Below are 22,466 nucleotides of genomic sequence, written 5' to 3'. Positions count from 1 at the left end.
TATTAAGGGCCGGCCATTTATCCTCGAGCGCCCCTTGACTCCGCAGAACGTCTCAAATTTTGAGAGCTTTATTTTTTAATATTTTTTAAAATGGTGGCAAAATAGACATAATATAAAATTTACCATCTGAACCACTTTTAAGTGTACAGTTCAGTAGTGTTAACTATATTGACATTATGGTGCAACCGGTCTCCAGAACATTTTCATCTTTCTACACTGAAACTCTGTACTCATTAAGCAACATCTCCCCTGTCCCCTGCCCCCAGCCCCGGGCACCACCATCCTGCTTTCCGTTTCTGTGAGTTAGACTACTCCTGAGACCTCATATAAGTGAAATCATATAGTATTTGTCTTTTTGTGACTGTTTAGGACTTTTATTTTTGCATTTTAAAAAAATGAGGTAAAATTTACATACAATAAAATGCATAAATCTTAAGTATAAAGCTCAGTGACTTTTTACTTATACACACGTGGGTATCACTACCGCCCAGATGAAAAATACAGCCTTTCCAGTGACACAGAAGTCCCCTGAGTACCCCATCCCACAACCACCCCCAACCCAAGGTAGCTACTATCTGACTTCTGCCAAAATTTTTTATAGAGGAATACACACTGAGCTTGGAATTGAAAGGGCAAGTTCTCATCCCCTTATTAACAGTGTCACTTTAAGGCAAGTTATCCTGAGTCACAGTTTCCTCAGCTGTAAAACAGAGATGTTAATATCTACAACACAGGATGCTGTAGGGAGGGATCAAATAAAATAGCTTATGAGAGAGAGCCCAGAAGAGACTCAATACATGTTGGTTGAATATGAATGCCCTCCTCTCATAGTGGCACCACGGTGGGGGGATGAAGAAAGGGCGATGTACAATGAATGTAATGAGGGGGGTCCTAGGCTACAGAGGTCTGTGAGGGGTGGGTGGGGAGTACCACCACTGACAGGAAACTCTAGTCAAACCAGCTGAGCTACCAGCCACAGACCTGGGTGCACAAACCCACCAGCAGACCCATGTGCATCCTGCCGGTCTGGCCACACTGGACTCGTCCCGTGAGCGCTGAGATGGCGACTGCATTGCTCATTGTACATCCTGTGGTTCAGTCTCCAAAGCAAGCAGGCATCAGAATTGTCAGGAGGGCTGTTGAAAACAGAGCTTAGTGGGCCCTATCCCCAGAGTTTCTATTTTAGGGTCTCTGGGACCACACTCTGAGCCCCTCTGGTGCAGTAGAACCTGCTGATTCATTGCCCAGATCCCCTGCACACAGGCAGATGCACCATCCCTCAGCTACTGTGGATTTTGGCTGCTAATGGTACCCAGCTGCCCCTTTGCTAAAGGATCATCCTCTGCTGATGGGAAGCACCTTAGTCCTGAAGGTTACCCGCCTCCATGGCCCACAGCCAATGACCGACCGAAGAGGGGTTGAAAAGGGCTGGCCTTCCTCTCAAAGCGGGAGACGACTCTGCAGTGCGGTTTATGCTCCAGCGACCCCCTGGACACCAGACCAAAACGAGACATTTGCTGAGGCCACGTGCTTAGTTCCTGCAATGGACTGAATATCTGTGTCTCCCCAGCCCCCGCATTCGTATGTTGAAGACCCAATCCCCAGTGTGACAGTATTTGAGGGCGGGGCCTTTGGGAGGTAATTAGCTTTAGATTAAGTCATGAAAGTGGGGCCCTCATAATAGGATTGGTGCCCTTATGAGAAGAGGAAGAGAGAGACATCTCTTCCTCTCTCTCCACAAGCATAAGCCAAGGAAAAGCCCTGTGAGCCCTGTGAGAAGGCAGATGTCTGCAACCCAAGAGGAAGGCCCGCACCCAAACTGAATTGGTTGGCACCTTGATCTCGGACTTCCCAGCCTCCATAACCGTGAGAAATAAATGCCTGTCTTTTAAGTCACCCAGTCTTACGGGATACCGTTACAGCAGCTCGAGCAGACTAAGACAGCTCCCTCCTCTACAGGGGGTTCCTGACAAGTGCCCCCTAATGAGCCACATGCGTCTGAATCCCTGTCTCAGGCTCAGCTTTCAGGGAATCTGACCCAAGACACACAGCAGGAGCTTAATAATGTTTGTTGAATGATTGAACAAGTATGAGACACATCAGGCTTGGGAAGATGACTCCCCTCTTCCCCTAGGCCGCTCTCAGACCACAGGACACTAGGTCCACATGGCAAAGGTTGGCAGGGTCCCAGGCCCTCGCCCGGTTGGAGTTGCTGTTTCTGTCCACTGTGCTATGTCCGGCAGACACTGCCGAGGGAGGTCTTGGGCCTGTGGATGGGTTGATTAAATAGTTACTGCCAGCCAGCAAGAGACAGCAGCCAGCCTGACAGCCCGGGCTGCTGGCAGGGCCCGCAGCACCCCTCCCAGCTCCTCTTGTCAGGTGAGGTCTCCATTTCCCAGCACCTGGCAGAGGCAGGCAGGGGAAGGGACAGGACTGAACTGGGGGTGGAGGGTGCAGAGTCTGGAGAGAGAGAGGACACAGGGGCCTTTGTTAAGGCCTGGGAATCAGCATTTATTAGCCCCCCACCCCCACCCCGCACCCCCTGCCCAGGGTCTCTTGTGGAGAGATAATCCCACTGTCCAGATAGAGAAACTGAGGCCTAGGGAGACACAGAGATTTCCTAGGATCACAGGTTTGATGCGGGGGTGGGCACCCCAGGCCCTCTGTCTCCTAACGTGGCTTTTGGCCTGCTTTAGAGTGTGGACGGTAAGGGGAGAGGGCAGGATTTCTACTAAATTCTCTCCCTTTCCTCCCCGCTACTGTAAAACTTCCCCATCAGCAGGTGCCTTCCCAGCCTGAGACAGACCAGGAGAAAGAGCTGGAAACCCCGAGAACTACCCATGTTTGCTCAGGGAGGGGCGAGGAATGATGAGGTGCTCTACCTCCAGCTCTGAGTTTCTCTGTGGCTTTCCACCCCTCCAGCCCCCACCTCCTCTCTCCATCCCATCCACGCCTTCCCAGAGGCCTGGACCGAGCTGATAGCTGTTGGGCTGATAGGAAGGGCAGCTGCTTCCGTGAGGAGGAGAGGGGAATGTGGGCCGGGAGAGGGGAGGTCCCTTCAGCCAGAAGGGAGGGCTCCCACAGCTGGCTCTGGGTGGGAGGTTTCCAGGGTGGGCTCTGGGGTCTCTTTGTTGTCCTGCACACAGCTCTGTTGCGGTTACAAGCCTGGCATTGGCGTTTACAAAGCAGCCCATGGGGGGAGATGAGAGTTCACCTCTCTGAGCCTCAGTTTTCCCATCTCTAAAGTGGGAACAGAAATGATTCCTATGTCAGGGTTGTTGGGAAGAACTAATGTGTTAATACATGTAAAGCAGTCAGAACAGCACCTGGCAGGTAGGAAGTACTGCAAGCGTCGCTGTTACCGGCTTTCATCACATCTGAACTGTCATGGTTTGGATACATCATGACTTTATGTACTTCTAAGAAAAATAAAACGCTCCTGACAACAACTGTAGCATTCACTGCTTGTAAGACGCATCCTGATTTGAGAAACGTTAAAATTGTGGGAAAAGTGTGCTCGTTAGAAAGGTGAAATATGGCATTATTCTCCTTCTTATTGCTCCCTAAAGGAAGCACTTAGCCCCCCACCAGCTGCACGACAGCTGCTGAAAAAACATTTTCAGAGTGAATGAATCAGTGACAGGGCAGCACCCACGCAAGTGTGGGGAGGCACATGTGCCTCAGTGACAGCCCCTCCCCCACTGCCCTCCCCCACTGGATCCCATCTCCCTCACAGTGGAGCCTGCCAGGCCCAAGGCTTTTCAATCTCCGCCTCTCCCCCTTTCTCCACATCCAGACTAAAAAACCCCTCCAAACGCCTCGCCAGGCCTTGTGTGGCTCCCAACAGGTTAATTGGGTGGCTAATGGGCCCTCCCCCCGCCCCCCCCACACCCATCCAGGGGTGCCTTACGTACTCAGGTGCCCTGGCCCAAATAAAGCACACCTCTCTGCGGGACCCTCAAGAGTGATCGGGTCACAGGCAAGTGCAGTTGAAGGACTTCCTGAATTGACTGCATAGAAATGCTTTGGGGGTGGATGGAGGGGGACGGAGGGCTGGGAACACTGTGTGTGCCTCTCTCTCCCCTTCTCCCCAATCTTCTAGGAGGAGATTCAAATCCCAGCTGACATTAGCAGCATAACCTTGGTCATGTTACTTCTCGGAACCTCAGTTTTCCCTACCTGTCAAATGGGGGATAACAATAGCAGTTCCCTCTTCTGCTTCATGAGAGGGTTAAATAAAACCATATGCAGAGTGTCCTCCTGCCCTTCCGCTCCCCCCGCCCTCACTCCACGACTGCCTCACCTGCTTCTTTCTCTCTCCCGCAACCCCACTCTAGCCCTGCCCTATAACCTACTTAACACCAAGACTGATTGATTTTCCACCTAAGATGCTCTCGAATCCTGGCAGGAGGGAGGGAGGGAGGTGGGGCCCAAGGCCGGGTGAAAGCCTGGGGCGGGGAGGCAGCCGAGCCAGTGAGGGGCCTTCCTCACACAGGGAATCTGCTCTCTGGCTATTCCCACAGATTTAATTTGTATCTTAATGGGCCTCAGCCTCCTTCATAAAAGCCCTAAAGTGCCTTTTTATTAAAAAAAAAAAAAAAAAGTTGCTGATTTTTGTCTGCTGCTTCCTAGGGGATGGCAGAGGGTAAGGCAGGGGAAAGAGGGGAGGAGAGAAGAGGAAGAGGTGGCAGGGCCTCGGGGCTGTCAGATTCTGCATTTCCCCTCGGCTCCCCTTGCCTAGGACCAAAGCCATGGGGCACTAGTCCTGGTGGGCAGTGAGGAGGTGGCTGCTCCTTGCTGATCTGGAGCGTGCAGTTACGGCCTGAAATACTGGACCTGTTTCCCTGGGTCCCAGTCTCCTGGGAGGACAGAGCATGTTGGGACGCAGACATTATACTCAATCCAACCAACAACCCCCACTGATCAGAACTCCCACACTGTATGAAGGTTTGGCTGGGGCCCCTGGGGCTTTAGGGAGGAGAAGAAAGAAGGGAAAAGGAGGAGAGGTTAATATATCACTAATGCTTAGTGGCTCTCACTGGAGGACGGTAGCCTGCTCTACCTCCCTCCCACCTTCCCCCGGCCCTCTACATAGTACCTGCTCAGCATCCCCTTCAAAGACCCGCAGCCATCAGCTAAGACCTTGGCCTCAACCACCTCTGCATCTCTAGTTCCTCCCAGAATCCTTCTTAAAGGCTTTTGTCTCTCCTGTAGCTGAAAAATCCCTACACCCTCCATTATTGGAGGCAGAGGGGTGTGGGTGTTGCTGAGGAACCCAGAGTGTGGTGTTTATACGTCCCAGCTGGGAAGCACCGATTCTAAAAACAGGACCCCTAAACCATTGTCTCTTTAGTATCAAGATTTCTCCTGCTGACAGACAGCATTCTAGGCCAATAGGGCCCAGGCAGTTAGTTCCAATGAGAAGGAACAGATGTATCTGTGCAATACAATTCAATGCTGATCAAGATAACTTGTGACACTGCAGATTAAAACAAAATAGCAGGGACTTCCCTTGTGGTCCAGTGGTTAAGAATCTGCCTTCCAAGGCAAGGGATGTGGGTTCTATCCCTGGTCGGTGAACTAAGATCCCACATGCTCTGGGGCATCTAAGCCCGCGAGCTGCAACTACTGAGCATGCGGGACACAACTAGAGAGCCTGTGTGCTGCAGCTACAAAGCCCATGCACTCTGGAGCCCATGCGCCACAACTAGAGAGAAACCCACATGCCATAACAAAGATCCCACATGCTGCAGCTAAGACCCTATGCAGCCAAAACTAAGATAAATAATTTTTTTTAAAAAATAGCAAAGCTTACAGCTTTCCTTCTGTTGAGGTTTTTTTTTTTAATTGAAGTATAGTTTATTTACAATATTATATTAGCTTCAGGTGCACAGCATAGTGATTCAGTATTTTTATAGATTATGCTCCATTAACAGTTATTACAAGATAATTGCTGTAATTCCCTGTGCTATACAATATATCCTTGTTGCATATCTATTTTATACATAGTAGTTTGTGTTTCTTATACCCCTAATTCGCTGCAGCCCCTTCTCTCTCCCTTCTGGTAACCACTGGTTTGTTTTCTATATCTGTGAGTCGGCTTCTATTTTTTAATATATATTCGTTTGTATTATTTTTTAGATTCCACATATAAGTGATACCATGCAGCATTTTTCTTTCTCTGACTTATTTCACTAAGCATAATATTCTCTAGGTCCATCCATATTGCTACAAATGGAAGAATTTCATTCTTTTTTTATGGCTGTTGAGGTTTTTTTATGTCTAATGTCACCATGCCAACTTCACTCCCCTGGGCATAGATGAATGTGCTTATTAGACAACTTGAAAAACTGAGGCAGAGGATAAAAAACAGGCAGGGGTCAGTAGCTTATACAACCAAGGAATCAGAAATTCAACCAAGCCGAGGTGAGCCATCCTTAAGTCCTTCCTCTCCTGCCCCAGTTTCCTAACTCTGATTTTTTTCTACTTTTCCAGCCCAGCTCCAGGATTTTTTAAGTGGAGAAAATTAGATAGAGGTTGTCTCACCAAGTACCACTCCCTTCACTATGGTTCTCTGGAGTTTTGATCTCTGGAGGTTACCTGAACCAGTGATAACAAACGTGCATGCCTACAGGAGGAAGCCAGATGGGAAACACAAATGTACAAATCAAACCAGGTGTAGCACTGCAGGGAGAGGTGAGGTCTGTGGCAAACTGGAGTACATGACTTTCGATATAGCAATCAAACTCAAATAATTAAAGAATATGACTCTTCTGATCATGTTAATAATATGAATCTTCTGATTAAACAAAGTAATTGAATGTACACATCTTTCTCTGTTCCTTCCTAAAACACCACGAAATGACAGTTAAACATATTTTTAAAGGCAAAAACCCACAAAAAGAAAGAGAATGAAGAAGAATTGATGGCAGATGAGAGATGTCATTAAAATTTTGGAAGTTGGAAAGCTGATGGATGGATTTTTGCTCTAAAAAGCAGCATTTTAAGCCCTCAAGTTGGAAGGGGTATGCCAAAAAGAAGCTAGATGATTCACACTGCAGAACCTCAGGAATGCTTGAGCATTAAAGATGCCAAGTAGGGGCTTCCCTGGTGGCGCAGTGGTTGAGAGTCCTCCTGCCGATGCAGGGGACACGGGTTCATGCCCCGGTCCGGGAAGATCCCACATGCCGCGGAGCGGCTGGGCCCGTGAGCCATGGTCGCTGGGCCTGCGCATCCGGAGCCTGTGCTCTGCAACGGGAGAGGCCACAACAGTGAGAGGCCCGTGTACCGCAAAAAAAAAAAAAAAAAAAAAAAAGATGCCAAGTACCACTGAAGGTGGAGGTGAGGGGTGAGGCTGAAGCTTGGAAGATTAATTTAAAAAATCTCTAATAGGAGGAATTATACCCTCAGGTGTCCTCTCAGACCTCGGTCAATTACTCCATCCCCACCCCAGCAGAAGACTGGCAGCTTATTCCCAGGAGAGGCTGAACCAAAGGGCGTCTGGTTTCAGGGATAACAGGCCAGCTGGAAGTAAGGTGCTATGTAAGTTTCCTAGGGCTGCCATAATGAATTACCACAAAACAATAGAAACAATATTGGGTGTCTTCAAACAATAGAAATTTATTCTCTCACAGCTCTGGAGGCCTGAATTATGAAATCCAGATGTCAGCAGGACTATGCTCCCTCCCAAAGCTTTAGGGGAGAATTCTTCCTGCCTCTTTGAGCTTCTAGTAGCTCCAGGTGTTCCTTGGCTTGTGGCTGCATCACTCCAATCTCTGCTTCCATCTTCACATGGACTTCTCTGTGTGTCTCTCCTTTGTATGTCACTTATAGGACACTTGTCATTGGATTTAGAGCTCACCTTAGTAGTCCAGGATGACCCTATCTGAAGATTATTAACTTAATTACATCTACAAAGACCCTCTTTCCAAATATGTTCACATTAACAGGTTCCAGGAATTACAACATGGACATATTTGGGGCAGGGGGTGGGGGCATCTAACAACTTGCTACAGGTATTTTACTGGAAAAGATGGTAAATGAAAGTCTGTACTCTGAACAGTGGGACTCTAGCTCTCCTCCCCTATTCAGGTCTCAGTATCCTGGCAGTCAAGTTCATACCGCCAGGGGGAAGATTGGAAATCTTTCCTAGAGAAACTGATTGGCTTAAGAGAAAAGTCTGTATATACTGACACTGAGCTTCTATCAATGAAGCAGCTAGGTCCCCACCTGACCATCCTTCCATGAGGCCTAGTGGTTGATAGCTTTCCCATGGAGCTGTCAAATGATTTCCTAGTAACCCACTATTAAATATGAACAGACAACAGGGATGACCACATATGGACAGAAAGTCTCTAACCTGAAAGACAGAGACAAAACAGAAAAACAGAGAAGTAGAAATCGGAGGAAACAGCAACCAGGAAACAGATGAAAACTTAATAAAAAGCAATATAAAATCTATTTCAGGGAGATGAGAGTATGCTGTATCCATGAAATAAAAATAAAATGTTATAAAAGGAATCATTCAGAAAACAAGTGCTCTTAAAAATGAAAAATAATTTAAAAGAATAACTGCTTAAATTTAATATAAAAATTTTAAAATAAAGTTGTGGAAATCTCCTACAAAGTAGAAAAGACAAAGAATTACAGTTGAGTCATATGTGTATGATATATGTACATCTCTATATGTGTGTCAATAAAATGTTTAAGATTTTAAAAAAGACAAAGAATGAGAAAATGGGAGAGAAAATTTAAGAAAACAAAGATCAGTTGAGAAGATCCACATTTGACTAACAGGATTATCAGAAAAAGAAAAACAGAGCCTATGGAGGGGAAAAAAGAAGCAAAGATATAATACAAGAAAATTTCCCAGTGAGACATGCTTGAGATCATCCAGAACAATGAACAGAAAAAGACCCCTCCAAAACCACCTCATTGTGAAATTTCAAAACACTAGTGCTAAAAAAGAAATCCTAAAAGCTTCCAGAGAGAAAAAAAATAGGTCATTTGCAAAGAAAAGTGAATCAGAATGGACTCAGATTTTTCAACCATACCAGTAGAAGCTGGAAGACAATGAATCAATGCGTTCTAAATTCTGAAGGACATGGTTTTCCCTTGCATACCCAGAAAAACTAAAGGGAAGGTAGAATAAAGACGTTTTCCAACATGCAAGATTTCAACATATATATATATACACACACACATATATATATATATATATATATATATATATATATATCCCCTGCCAGGAGCCTAGAGTCTCTTGATCCTGCTTTTACTTAAAATGTTGATATTTGGCTGATTAGTATTAGTTCCCTATTGCTGCTGTATCAAAATGCCACAAAACTTAGTGGCTTAAAACAACAAATTTATTATTTTATATTTCTGTAGGACAGAGTCTGACACTAGTCTGACTGAGCTAAAACCAAGGTGTCAGCAGGACTTCATTCCCTTCTGGAGGCTCCAGGGGAGAATCTGTTTCCTTACCTTTTCTAGGTTTTAGAGGCTGCCTGCATTCTGTGGCTCATAGCCCCATTCCATCTTCAGAGCCAGCAGAATCTTCATCACATCACAGTACGTCACATCACATCACATCAATCTGATTCTGCTTCTGTCGTTACCTTTCCTTCCCTGATTCTGGCTCTTTCTGCCTCTCTTTTCCACTTTTAAGGACCCTTGTGACTACATTGGTCCCACCTGGACAACCCAGGATACTCTCCCTATCTTAAGGTCAGCTGATTAACAACCTTAATTCTATTTGCAACTCTAATTCCCCTTTGCCATATAACAACGTATTCACAGGTTCTGGAAATTAGGACACAGACCTCTGGCGGGAGGGGGAGGGGGAAGGCGGGGAGTTATTCTGCGTAGCACAGTAATGGATTTTGTTTTGCATTAATTTTGATGTTTTTAAATATTGCATGAAAATATTTTGGGGGCACCCCTTAAATTTTATGCCTGAGCTGAGTGAGGCGTCCTAATCCAGGCCCTATTTTTCCTTCTTGCCCACCCCTCCCAGCCTCAGACCCAGCCCAGCCAAGCAACCTGGGCCTCTGGCTGCCCAGAATCCAGCCAAGTTCTGCAAGCCCTTTCCCAGCTATGCATTTCTCTGCTCCCGTCTGAGAGAACAGGGCTCAGGTTGCCGGAAGTGAAGTTGTTCGATTACTCCTGGGCCCCAGGGAGGAGCTGGGCCCTTGCTGCCCCACACCTGATCCCCCCTCGGGGCTGCAGAGATAGCAAGCCTTCCAGCCTGGCAGCAAGCAGGGAGGATTGAGGCTGGAGGTGGGGAGAGCAGATGGGAGAGCTGAAAGAGGATCCTGGTACTGCCTGAAGGTCAGGGGCAGTCAGCGGTGTCTCTGCCACCGCAGGGGGGAATGCTGGAAAGCTGATGCTGCTGGCTCTGGAGAGGCCCTTGGGAGGTGGGGGTCTGATTCTCAGCCTCCTAGCAATGTCACAGAGGACACTGCTGAGGGAGGGTGGATTGGGAGGTAAGAAAAAGTCTGGGAAAAGGGGGTCTCCACCCCAGAGACGGGGGCCAGGAGGGGAGGCACACGTGTGTAACGGAGTGAAGGCACACGTGTGTAACGGAGTTCTTAGAGTACGGAATCCAGGGTGTAGAAGGCGAAGGGCAGCTTTAACAAGCACACCCTAACTTCTACATCTGCGTGAGCCTGCAGAGCAATCCTCGTGGGAGGCTGTGCACTGGAGGCCTTGCACTTGCATAGATTTTTAAAGTCCCCAGAGCCCTTCAACCTTCTCTTATGGTTCTCACCACAACCCCAGGAGGCAGGCCAGATAATCCCCATTTTGCAGATGAGGGAACTCCACGCAGGGAGTCCCAGCTGTCATCACAGCTCAGACCCCAGATCTCCCAGTTCCCTCCTCTTCACCTCCTGGCCTCTCTTCCAGGAAGCGAAGGGAGAGTGATGGAGGAAACAGGGAACAGGAGAGGGTCCCTGGGCCAGATGAGGGACAAACACCACTGTCACCCCCAACAGCGAAATGTCTGGCTCCTGGTGTTATATGTAGGACGATGTGAACCTCAGCTCTCCTCCTAGAGCCAGCACTCGATGGAGCCGGCATAGGAGCCAGAGGGGGAGCCAGCATGGGGATGTCATGGGGTCTTCCCCCTTCTGTCCCTCCACTCAGAACTGCCTGGTCCCCCCTTGCTACCCACATCCACCACTACGGAGGGTCAGACCGTGGGGTCCAGTGTCACTGGTCTCAGGCCCCTGCAGCCCCCTCCCCTGGGGTGAAGGTCGGGCCAGTTGCCTCCCCTCCCTACGCTCTGGCTTCCCTTAATGCCTGGCTTCAGGGCCTCTCACCTTCCGAGAGAATGACCCAGAGGCAGAGTTCCCTACTCAGGCCTGCCAGGCTACAGACCTCCCCTTGCTGGCAGGAAGGGCGCGCTGAGGAAGGGGCTTTTAGAAGGTGGCTGCTGTGAAGACACCCTGAGCACCGTCCGCTCCCCAGCATGCACTGCATTTTACAGTCCCTGGACACTGCCAGGCGCACAGCAGGGACTTGGCAAATATTGATTTTCTTCCTCCTCCCACCCCCAGCTGTGGCAAAGACTCCAGGAAGACTTTTCCCCCTCAAACAGGGGCTGGGAGAAGGCCCAGGTGTTCAGAAAGCCATGCCACCCTTCTGGGTCCTGCCAGCCTGGAAAGGCCTCTCTACATGTCCAGCATGGCCTGGTGGGACGCAGGGGATGGACAGGGCGCCCTCTCGGGGCTCCTCTGTGCGGCCCTCAGAGGCAGACGTGACTGGCAGCTATGGGTTTTCTCGAAGAGCTGAGAGGATAGAGCAGGTCCTCCTCCCTCCCACCCCCACCCCAGGGTTGGCTGGGCCTTCTGAAAGCATCGAATTAGACCCAGGTGCAAATTAAGTGATTGCAGCACAAGGGCATCGAAGTTGGTAAATTTTCCATCAAGAGCACTGAGTGAAGGTCACTGGGAATAACTAACAGGTGGGCGAGGGAAGCAGGAGGTGGAGATCTCCAGAGACTCAGAGGCTAGAGGGGAAGAGGCAAGGTGAAGGCAGAGGGGGAGGGAAGAAGGGACATTCACGCTCCCTGAAAGGGGAGGGGAGGAGACGCCCTGGACTCTGGAGAGGGTGGCCAGTTTGCCGGGGTTTCTCTGAGCCTCTGGCTGCCTGAACCCCTCACTGCCCAGGGAGGGTGGCATGCCAGGGTGCCCAGGAGGGCTGGCAAGCTGAGGGGCCAGAGTTCCTGGTCTGGGCCCATGAAGGCCACCCTGCCTGACCCTCCCTTGGGCCCAGTCAGAGGCTTAGAGCACAGAGCTGTCAACTTACTGCTCAAATGACCCAAGCTGTTGACCCACAACTGATCACTAATCGTTTGCATATTTTGCATATCATTTGTATTCTCCAGGGGGCTGTCATAACCTGCAATTGCTCCCAGAGGCCCCTGCCCCTGTTTCTCAGGTCTCCATCCTCCATCCCTGTGCCTCCCATGTCCCGCAAGCCTAGCCCCACAGACTCCCATCTCCCTGCTCTGCTCCCTCATCGGAGATCAGATAGGGCAAGCCATGGATGGGGGCATCTCTAAACCCCAAGGGCACCACCGGGGCAGCTGGGGGCAGCTTGGAAGGGGGTGGCTGAGACCTGCCTGGTGATTAATCCTCCCGCTAATGGAGGCTTCACTGCCACCGGGGCTTTTAAGGAAGCTCAGGGAAGCCCTTTAGTACCATCAGAGCTGTCTCGTGGGTCCTCAGCAGGCTCATTAGCTGCCCTCTGCCTTGCAGTTAGCAGCCCCTCCTCCGAAAAGCTGCAGGAGGGGAAGAAAGCCTCGTGGAGCCTCTAAGACCCAAGGCCCTGAGTGGACTGCGGCAGCCTCCACTACTCCCCGTCCACAACCACGCACCAAATTCTCCGAAATGGAGTGAAACTGCCCCTGCCTCTCTTCCAAAGTACACGTTGCGCTGCAGCTGGAAAGGATTTGTATTCACCCTGACCTATCCTAGACAAGGTAAGCAAGGTCCAGAGAGGACATGAGGCTTGCCCAAGGCCAGCCAGGGCATGGGGCAAGCCCTACTGGAGGCAGGCGTCCAGCCTCCTAGCACTGTGTCCCCGGCCTGGGGTCTCCTCTGCTTCCTCCCCCACCATTAGCAAAGGCAGCCCCTTCTCTAAGGGATTTGCAAAGCAAGCAGGCCACTGACCTGGTTAGGACCAATCCCTGGGCTGGAGGCCAAATGTGACGACCCCTGGGAGTCTCCTATCAGCCCAGGACACTGGGTTCTCCCACATGCTGGGCAACAGCAAATGAGGTGACCCAGTTCACTTTCAAAACTGGCTATAAAGCTCCCCATTGCTTGTTGCATAGCAGTTTAAGGCAAAGGAGGCTCTCTAAGGGAGAAATCATATGCAGAGAGCAGCAGTCATAATTCTCTGAGAAAGCCTGTCCAGGAGGAAGGGTTGGGCATGGGAGGGATTTCTTTTTCGGTCTATTCCACAAACAGGAGTGCCCATCCTGAGCCAGACACTGCTGGGTTCAAGAAGGCATAGAAAGTGAAAGAGATGTGTCTTTACTCTCAGGCCAGATGGATGAGTGATTTGGAGCAAATCTTTTCAATTATTCTGAGACTCAGTTTTCCCATCTGTAAAAGGGGAATCATACCTGGTACTTTAGGAAAGCTGAAAGGCCACAAAGAGTTGGTCTCAGAGAGCAGCCATGGATGATGGTAGAAATGACAGTAAAAGTCTACAGCACAGCATCAGCTGTGTGAGTGCTCAACCAATAGTCCTTGGTGCTGTCATTATTTGCTGTAATGGTGGTTGCTATGGAGATAGCTTTCTGACCTGAGGGTCCCAGGCTGGGAATTATATACTGCAATCTTTTTGCCCAGCTCCCAACAGATTGCAAAATAGAGGAAATGGTATTTATTAAGCACCTACTGCGTGCCAGGCACTGTGTTGGACCATCTGCATGTGTTATCTCATTTAATCCTCATGATCACTAACAGGATAGGTAACATCCTCCCTCCTCATTTTAGGGATGAGGAAATTGGGGCTCAGAGAAGTGGGGCACCTTGCTGAAAGATTCTGCATCCACAATTCCAATGTGTGGGTGGAGCGGTAGGGGGAGAGGGCTCCCACATACCAGTAAATCGTTCTCTATGACACCAGCTGGGTGTCCTATAATTAAACTCAATTCTGACACTACCCAGAGATAACATCAGATCCCACTGGTTAAGGGCTCAGTCCCACAAGGCTGCCCCCTGCTTCAGATGCCAGTCACAAGCCCCTGTTGTTAACTGTGCTTCTGACGAACAGGCCACAGATTGGAGGTCCGATTAATTTGCTAGAGCATTGCACGGAGCTCAGGAAACTCACTTACCCACTAGATTACTGGTTTATTACAAAGGATACTAAAGGATACAAATCGACAGCCAGATGAAGAGATACCTAGGACAAGGTTCTGAAGGAAGGAACTGTGTCATCATGGAGTGTGAGGCCCAGCACGGTGGCACCTGGAAGCTTTCTGTTTCCCAACCTGGAAGCTCTCCGAACCCCATTCTTTTTTGGGGTTTTATGGAGGATTCATCGCAAAGGCATGATTGATTAAACTATTGGCCATTGGCGATGGATTCAACCTCCAGCTCCCCCCCACTCCGCAGAGTTCCTGGGGCGGGGCCTAAAAGTTCCAGTCCTCTAATCATTTGGTTGGCTCCTCTGGCAACCAGCCCCTCCCCCCCAACACCATGCTTAGGTGATTTCCAAACGTCACCTCATTAACATAAATTCAGGTGTGGTGGAAAGGGGCTTGTTATGAATAAGGCAACCATTTCACTTTTATGGCTCTGAAGTGATTTCAGGAACTGAGGACAAGAGACCAAACATGATAAAAGATGTTCCTATTGCTCTTATCACTCAGGAAATTCCAAGGGTTTTGGGAGCTGTGAGCCAGGAACCATAGACAAAAAACATATATATTTCTTACAAATCACAGTATCACACTTGCTTAAGGTACAAGAATGTACCTGTTTTATTCATTGTAGCCCCAAACTAAAAACAACCCAGATACCTATCAAGAGGAAAATGCTTGACTGAACCGTGGTATAGATTCACACAGTGGACTATTCCATAGCAACGAAAAATAATGAGTTACTGCTACAAACAGCAACACGAACAAATCTCATGGTCGTAATGTCGAGCAAAAGAAGCCAGATACAAAAGGGTATCTACTGCATGATTCTATTTATTGATATATAAAGTTCACTGACAAGCAAAACGGTTCTGTGGTGATAGAGGTCAGAATAATAGTTCCCTCGAAGCGTAGGGAGTGGAGTGGGATTTTGGAATGAAGGGGGCTTCTAGGGTGCTGGAGATGTTTTCTATCTAGGTCTAAGTGGTTGGTGGTTATGAGTATGCGTGTACATATGTAAAAACTCATCGAGCTGCATCCTTAAGATTTTCCTCCATAAAAAAGAAAGAAAATGAACAAATGAGTAAGTAAATCAATGTGTAATATATATCATTTAAAAAGATGCCAGGCTTGGCCTTCCCTGGTGGCACAGTGGGTAAGAATCCACCTGCCAATGCAGGGGACACGGGTTCAAGCCCTGGTCCGGGAAGATACTACATGCCGCGGAGCAAATAAGCCCGTGTGCCACAACTACTGAGCCTGAGGTCTAGAGCCCGTGAGCCACAACTACTGAGCCCACGTGCCACAACTACTGAAGCGCGTGTGCCTAGAGCCCGTGCTCCACAACAAGAGAAGCCACCGCGTTGAGAAGCCTGAGCACCGCAACAAAGAGTAGCCACCACTCGCTGCTGCTAGAGAAACCCCGTGGGCAGCAACAAAGGCCCAATGCAGCCAAAAATAAATAAATTTAATTAATTAATTAAAAAATAAAGATGCCAGGCCAACAGTGGAGTAGCCAAGTAAACTCTGGCTTTGCATCCTGGCAGGGAATGGGGGTGGGGAGGCAGACCCTGTCCCACTCTCCCTTCATTTGGAGGGAGAGGTCCTGTGTCTTTGCAGAGAGGGAGGAGTGTCTGCATCCTGTGTTCCCCCCAGTGCCTCCCCCAGGGGAAGTGCCAGACCAGTGCCCCCCTCCATCCAAGAGGGGAAGAGGGAGTGAGAGGCAGGAAGAGAGGGAAGAAGAGCAGGGAGGAGAGAGGAGAAGGCAAGAGGTGGGTAAGGGCACGTTTCCTCCATGCCTCCTGTGGTTCTGACTCTCAACGGAATAAGTTCAGGGAGAGCTTCTCAGTCACCCAGGGAGCAGGAGTGGGGCTGGTAGGAGCCTGGGAGGCTGGGGGAGATGAGACGTTTCCGTACATTTGGATGGGTCTTGAAGAGCATTTGCTCTGAGCGCTAGATGATACGCCAGTGCATGTCCCAGATGGGGAGGATGGGGAGGTTGGCTTGCTAGCACATTTCCTGGAGGCGCAGACTCCTGCCAGCTTGTGTGCCCGGACCCAGCCACCCTCACAGATGCAGGGTGCAGAGCCAGTGCCCGAACCCCCAGGGCCCAGGCCCAGCCCTCCCAGGCCTGGAGCCCACCCAGCCTGCCTTCCCTCTGGCTCCTTCATCCTCCTTTGCTTCTCTCCATCCCATTACCCGACTGTCTTTTCTGCTGTTTCTATATTTCCTACCCCCTCCTCTACCTCTCTCCCTGTGCTCTACCTCCCACCTCTTCTCCCAGCCCTCCCCCTGCTTGCTCCCCCTATTCCCCAGGCATGTGGCTCCTCTCTACCCCAATATAAATAATAGAAATTAATTTGTCAGCCAGCACATGTGGCCCAGCCGGCACAGCAGCAAGCTGAGGAGGCAAGCTGGTTAAAATAATTATTCTTGACTTAAGAAATCGTTCTTCTTATTCCTGAAGGCTAATGGAACGAGAGGAGCGCACGGCCAGGCTACACTAATGGCGGACGGCGTGGACCTGGGGAGGGGAGCAGCCTCTTCTGGTCCTGCACCGGGCAGACACCCCCCCCACGCCCACGATCCACCGCACTCTCTATTTAAAAGGCAAACGAAGCATTGAGCAGCACTCTCTAGGTTAATGGAGTCACACACACGGTTTGGGGACAGGATTTTTCATCAGGAGCACCCCCTCCAGCCCCTAACTCCCCTCTGTCTCCAGTACACAGCCCCCCATCCAGCCCCCGACCCAGAGGGGATGCTCTCCCCATCCCAGGTCAGGTGGAGGCAGATGTGGAGAGGAAGCCACTTCCCAAACGGAGAAGAACCTAACACCTACTGAGGTTCTCCAGCATGCCAGGCATCGTGATAGACCCAGGACTCAGGAGGACGTATGGAATCCTTACAACCACCCTTGGAATGAGGTCTGACAATCATCCCATTTACCCACCAGAAAACTGAGAGCTTAAGCAACTTGTCCCAGATCGAAGAGAAGAATCACCAATGCCCAAGGGGAGACATACAGACTTCCTCACCCCAGCATGGGTGGAGAGTGATGGGATGGAGGAGGTGAGGAACGTATCCATCAGTCCTGGCCAGAAACACAGGGCATACTGCAAGGTTTCATCGAAGGCATGTAAATGTACTATTTACAGAGAGATGGGCAGCTTTAAGGAAACTAATGAGACAATGAAGCACCCAGGGCTAGTTACTATCCCAGGCATGAAGGGGGAAAGGGAGGGGGCTGGATAGAGCTGTAGCTATGGGAGCTGGCAGCTCACCCAACAGGAGCTGCAACCTATGGCCTTGGTGGGGAAATGCAGCCACGGCCCAAACTGCAGCCTGGCGGGGAGAGGGGTGTGCTAAGTACCCTGGCCTTTGTCTCTTGCTGCTCTCAGATCTATTGCTAGTGTCTGCCACCAGCCAAGCCCAACTAGAAGTCAGAGAGCCAGAGACCAAAAGATGCAGTTGTGAAGGTCGGCCTTCCAGGGTTCCAAGTAGATCAAAGAGGAACGAGTAGCCAGTTTGGGGTGGGACATTCTTTCAGGGCTTTCTGAGAAAGGGCCAACTGGATCCAATAGAGATTGCGGAGTCTACAGGAGAGAGGAAGGGAGCGCCCCCAGACTTGGAAACCAATTTCTATCTATGGGGGTGGCACCTGTTCTGGTCTAGTGGGGAGGTACCAAGTTGGGCAGCCTTAGGCTGAGACATCAGTTGGGGAACCAAGGAAACCCAAATAGAACTGGGACCCCAAGAAATGGCTGAAAAATTAACCAGGAGAGAGTGAAGGTTCCCTGGAGAATGGAAGTCTGCCTGCAAGTTTGAAGGAGGGAGGTAGAGAAGGAGCGAATTTTCTTTTAATTATATGTTTCAGGTGTACAGCATTAAAATCAACACCTGTATACACTACAAAGTGCTCACCACCACACGTCTAGTTACCATCCATCACCATCCAGTTGACCCCCTTCACCCACTTGAAAAGGAGCTAACTGAATGATTACCTGGCGCCAAGCACAGACATACTTGAAAAGGGGGAGGGACAGCAGAGTTTGGAGGCAGAGACGGCACACAATCTGCATAAAAGCATCCAGGTAGGAAAGGTGTTGGGAGAAGGGTTGGGGGAGAACCTAGAAATCAGTTTTCTCAACAAGAGGCTGAAGTCATGGGAAGGACTGGGGGCTCATCTAATCCACTACCCCACCCCCTCCTGCATTTTGGAGGTAAGAAAATTTGTCCAGAAAAGGCTGTGATTACCCTGCTGAGCCAGTGAGCATGGCTAGGCCTCCAGCCCGGTGGATGGAGTGCCCATGCCAGCCTCCCTGCTGCTCCTGTGGTCTCTCATCCCATCCATCTTCCCTCCGCACAGCAGCCTCCGGGATCTTTCCAAAACACCAGCCCGTTCATGTCAGTCACGCTTGAGTCCCTCCCATGCTCCCCACCGTACAGATCAAACCTAGAGTCCTGCCCTGCTCCATGGCTGACAAGGCGAACCCGTCGGGGCCCCTCTGACCTTACCCCTCGTTCTCCATCCCACCCATATTGAATCACCAAGTGCCCAGAATGTATTATGTCTGCCCCTTATATACGTTGTTCCCTCAGCTTAAAGTCTCTCCCCACCCCAACTCATACCCCCGTCTGGTTAATGCACACTCTGTCTTATGGTAGATGTCACTTCCTTCAGAAGCCTTTCCTGGCACTCCCCTGGCTTTCTATTTTAAAACATACTTCTCCCGTTATTAAACTAATTATACAGCAGAGGTTCTTATCTTTGTCTCCCCCTGACTGTAAACCCCATGAGGACAGGAACTTTTGAGGTTTTCATAACCCCGCCATCTAGTGCAGTGCCTGGCACTTAGTAGGTGCTTTGTATTTAAGGTATCATCCATACAATGGAATACAATGCGGCTGCATAGAAATGAGGAAAGCTTGATATGTACTCGTATGGAACCACCTCCAAAATATCCTGTGAAAAGTTGAGCACAGTATATGTTTGCCTAAAACGGGGGAAAACAGAATATACATGAACTTAATGGGTCTATACATAATATTTTCAGAAGAAAACTCAAAGAAACTGATGAAGTTGGTTGTCTCTGAGAAGAATTTGGAGGTTGGGGATAGGAGTGGAGAATCTGTGGCTTTTGGATTTAAGACCTATTCAGTAAAAAAAAAGAAAAGAAAAGAAATCAATTAAAACTAAGTGGGAAATATTTGATAATTAAATTGGTAGCCCAGAAGCCCTGGAGTGTGTAATGCATGGGTTTGGTTCGAGCAACTTGCTGCTGCCACCAACTCTTCCTGGGTTGTCCCGACCCTGGGCCTGCCACCAGGCACCTGAGCCCTCAGGAGGGCAGGAGGAGGGAGGTGTCATTTTTTTTTTCGTGTTTATTTTCAGCTCTCTTCTCCCTTAGGGTGGGGTGAAGGGAAAGTCTGAGCTTTCAATCTATCCCAGACACACACATAACGAGCCCAGTCACCATACATCCGCCTTCCCAGAGACAGGTCCCAGGCGGAGCTGCTTTCTCACCAGTAGATGGAGAAGCCCTGCCCTTGAGGAAGGACCACCCCCCCTCGCGGAAAGACCACCCCCCCACACAAGGAGCACACCCCAACCTCAGCTCCAGCATCCTCCCCCAGCTGAAGGGAGCCCTCAGCAAGGAGAAAAGCGACTGGGCTCCCACCCAGCTCCCCACTAACTCACCAGGAGACCTTCAACAGCAGTGAGGTCCTCAATTCTCAGACTTCTTTCCTCAGTGGTAAAATCCAATAAACTCCAGAGGTTTCAATGAGGTAAAGCACCTGCAAGGGTTCTGAATGCTGTCTCTTCTTAAAAGAAGATCTTCATTTGGATTTGCAGGTTGTCCATGCCATTTGTTTAGTTTGCTTAGCGTGTCAGGAGAGAACCCCAGGGAACAACCCCACAAACCAAGAGCAAGACCCCCTCAAGGTGATTTAGGGGATGGTTAAGGAAAGAATCTTAGAACAATGGGCAGGAGTCTGAGAACAGTGGGTGCCCATCTGCCCCCTCCCCCGGGAGAGCCCCTGATCCTCCCCACCTGCCCAGACCCCCGCCCCTCCCTTAGGCAAAGCTTTCATTATCCATTCGGGAATGAGGAAAAGTGGCAGGGCATGGGTAACACCCTGGGAGACGTTGACATTATTTTCTAAATTGAGATATAACATATATGTGGAAAGTGCATGAACCTTAAGCACACAGCTCAATTAATTCTTTTTAGTAAATTTATTTATTTATTTATTTTGGCTGTGTTGGGTCTTTGTTGTTGCACAAGGGTTTTCTCTAGTTGCGGTGAGCGGGGTCTACTCTTCGTTGCAGTGAGCAGGCTTCTCCTTGCAGCAGCTTCTGCTGTTGCAGAGCGCAGGCTCTAGAGCGCAGGCTCAGTAGTTGTGGTGCACGAGCTTTAGCTGCTCCATGGCATGTGGGATCTTCCCAGACCAGGGCTCGAACCCATGTCCCCTGCATTGGCAGGCGGATTCTTAACCACTGCACCACCAGGGAAGTCCCTCAATTAATTTTTACATATGCATATACTCAGGTAACCACCACCTCAATCAAGACATAGAACACGTCCACGTTTCCAGCACCTCAGAAGGTACAGGCGTCCTCCAGCACCTCAGAAAGCGCAGGTGTCCTCCCAGTCAACACCCCTGCAAGGGTAGCCACTATTACAATTTCTATTGGCATAAATTAATTTTGCCTCTTCTCAAACTTCATATTAATGGAATCCTAAAGTATGTGATGTTTCTGGTGCCTGGCTTCTTTCACTCAACGTTACATCTGTGAGATTCATCCATGGTGTTGCATGTGGTTATAGGAATTCTTTTTCATTACCGAGCAGTTTCGTTGTATACTACTAGCAGTATCACGTTGTGTGTAAATGCATATAATACGTAAAATCACAATTTATTTATTTAGCATCTTGTTGGTGGATATTTGTGTTGTTTCCAGTTGTTGGCTATTATGAAGCTGCTCCGAACCCCGTTGTACCATCTTCTGATGAATCCATTAACATATTTTGAGACACACACTTGACTTTTAAAATAAACAACAACATACCACTTTCCGCTTCCTCCCACTGAGCTGTGCCATGCTGGGATGAGATTGCTGCCACTCCACAGTGTGGAAGAGCCTGTGGGAGAAAAGGCAGCCTCAGGACCCCCTGGACACACCCCATAAACCTCTAATTATAGCCTTGGGTCTTTGTGCCACTAGATAAGGCCCTAGCCAAGTTCTGTACCCAGAACCTAAGGGTAAGGAAAAGCAGAACAGGTTCTAAAACCTGCCTGGGTGTGCCTAGCATGGATTTTATGATATGTATACTATCTCACAGATGAGGAAACAGAGGTTTGGAGAGGTTGAGCAACCTGGGTTCAAATCATGGCTCTGCCAGCTTCTAGCTGTGTGGTCTTAGACAAGTTTAAGTTCTCTGAGCCTCCATTTCCTCACTTAGAAAAATGGGAATAGTGATATTTACCTCATAGGATTGTCAGGAGAATTAAATAACAGATGTAAATCACCTAGCACAGTACTTGGCATCTATAATAATGATGTTTTTCTTGTTTATTTTCTGCTCAAGGTCACACAGCTAGTAAGCAGAAACAAAACAAAACAAAAAAACAAAACCAGAGCTCTTAAAGGGAAGGGGAAAGAGTGAAAAGGAATATTTTTTGAGGCTAAATTACGGTCTGTGACTATATTTTGTGTCTCTGCCTTCTCCGTATCTGGCATCATACCCAACAGACAGTTAGCACTCAGTAAATGCTTACTGGATGACCGAATGGAGGAGTGAACAAATAAACCCAGTCATTCACACCCAAATTGCTTTGAAGCCTTATTTTAGACTGGCTACCAACTGGGATTTATTAGGATGGAGAAACTGGCTGGGTGGGACCGCAGGGTTGATGGGCATCTCTGGCAGGCTTTCATCTCAGCCAGGAAGGATTTATTAGCTGAATGAGGTTGGGTCAGAGAGTATGTGTCAGGGAGCAGGTAGAAAGGGAAGGTAGGAAGAGAGAGCGGCACGGGAGCAGGTGCCTAAGGGACAGTAGGGGAACCACATTGGCA

This window comes from Delphinus delphis, chromosome 10 (genome assembly GCF_949987515.2).
Source record: "Delphinus delphis chromosome 10, mDelDel1.2, whole genome shotgun sequence".
Taxonomy (NCBI): Eukaryota; Metazoa; Chordata; class Mammalia; order Artiodactyla; family Delphinidae; genus Delphinus; species Delphinus delphis.
This window is presented reverse-complemented; position numbering follows the sequence as displayed.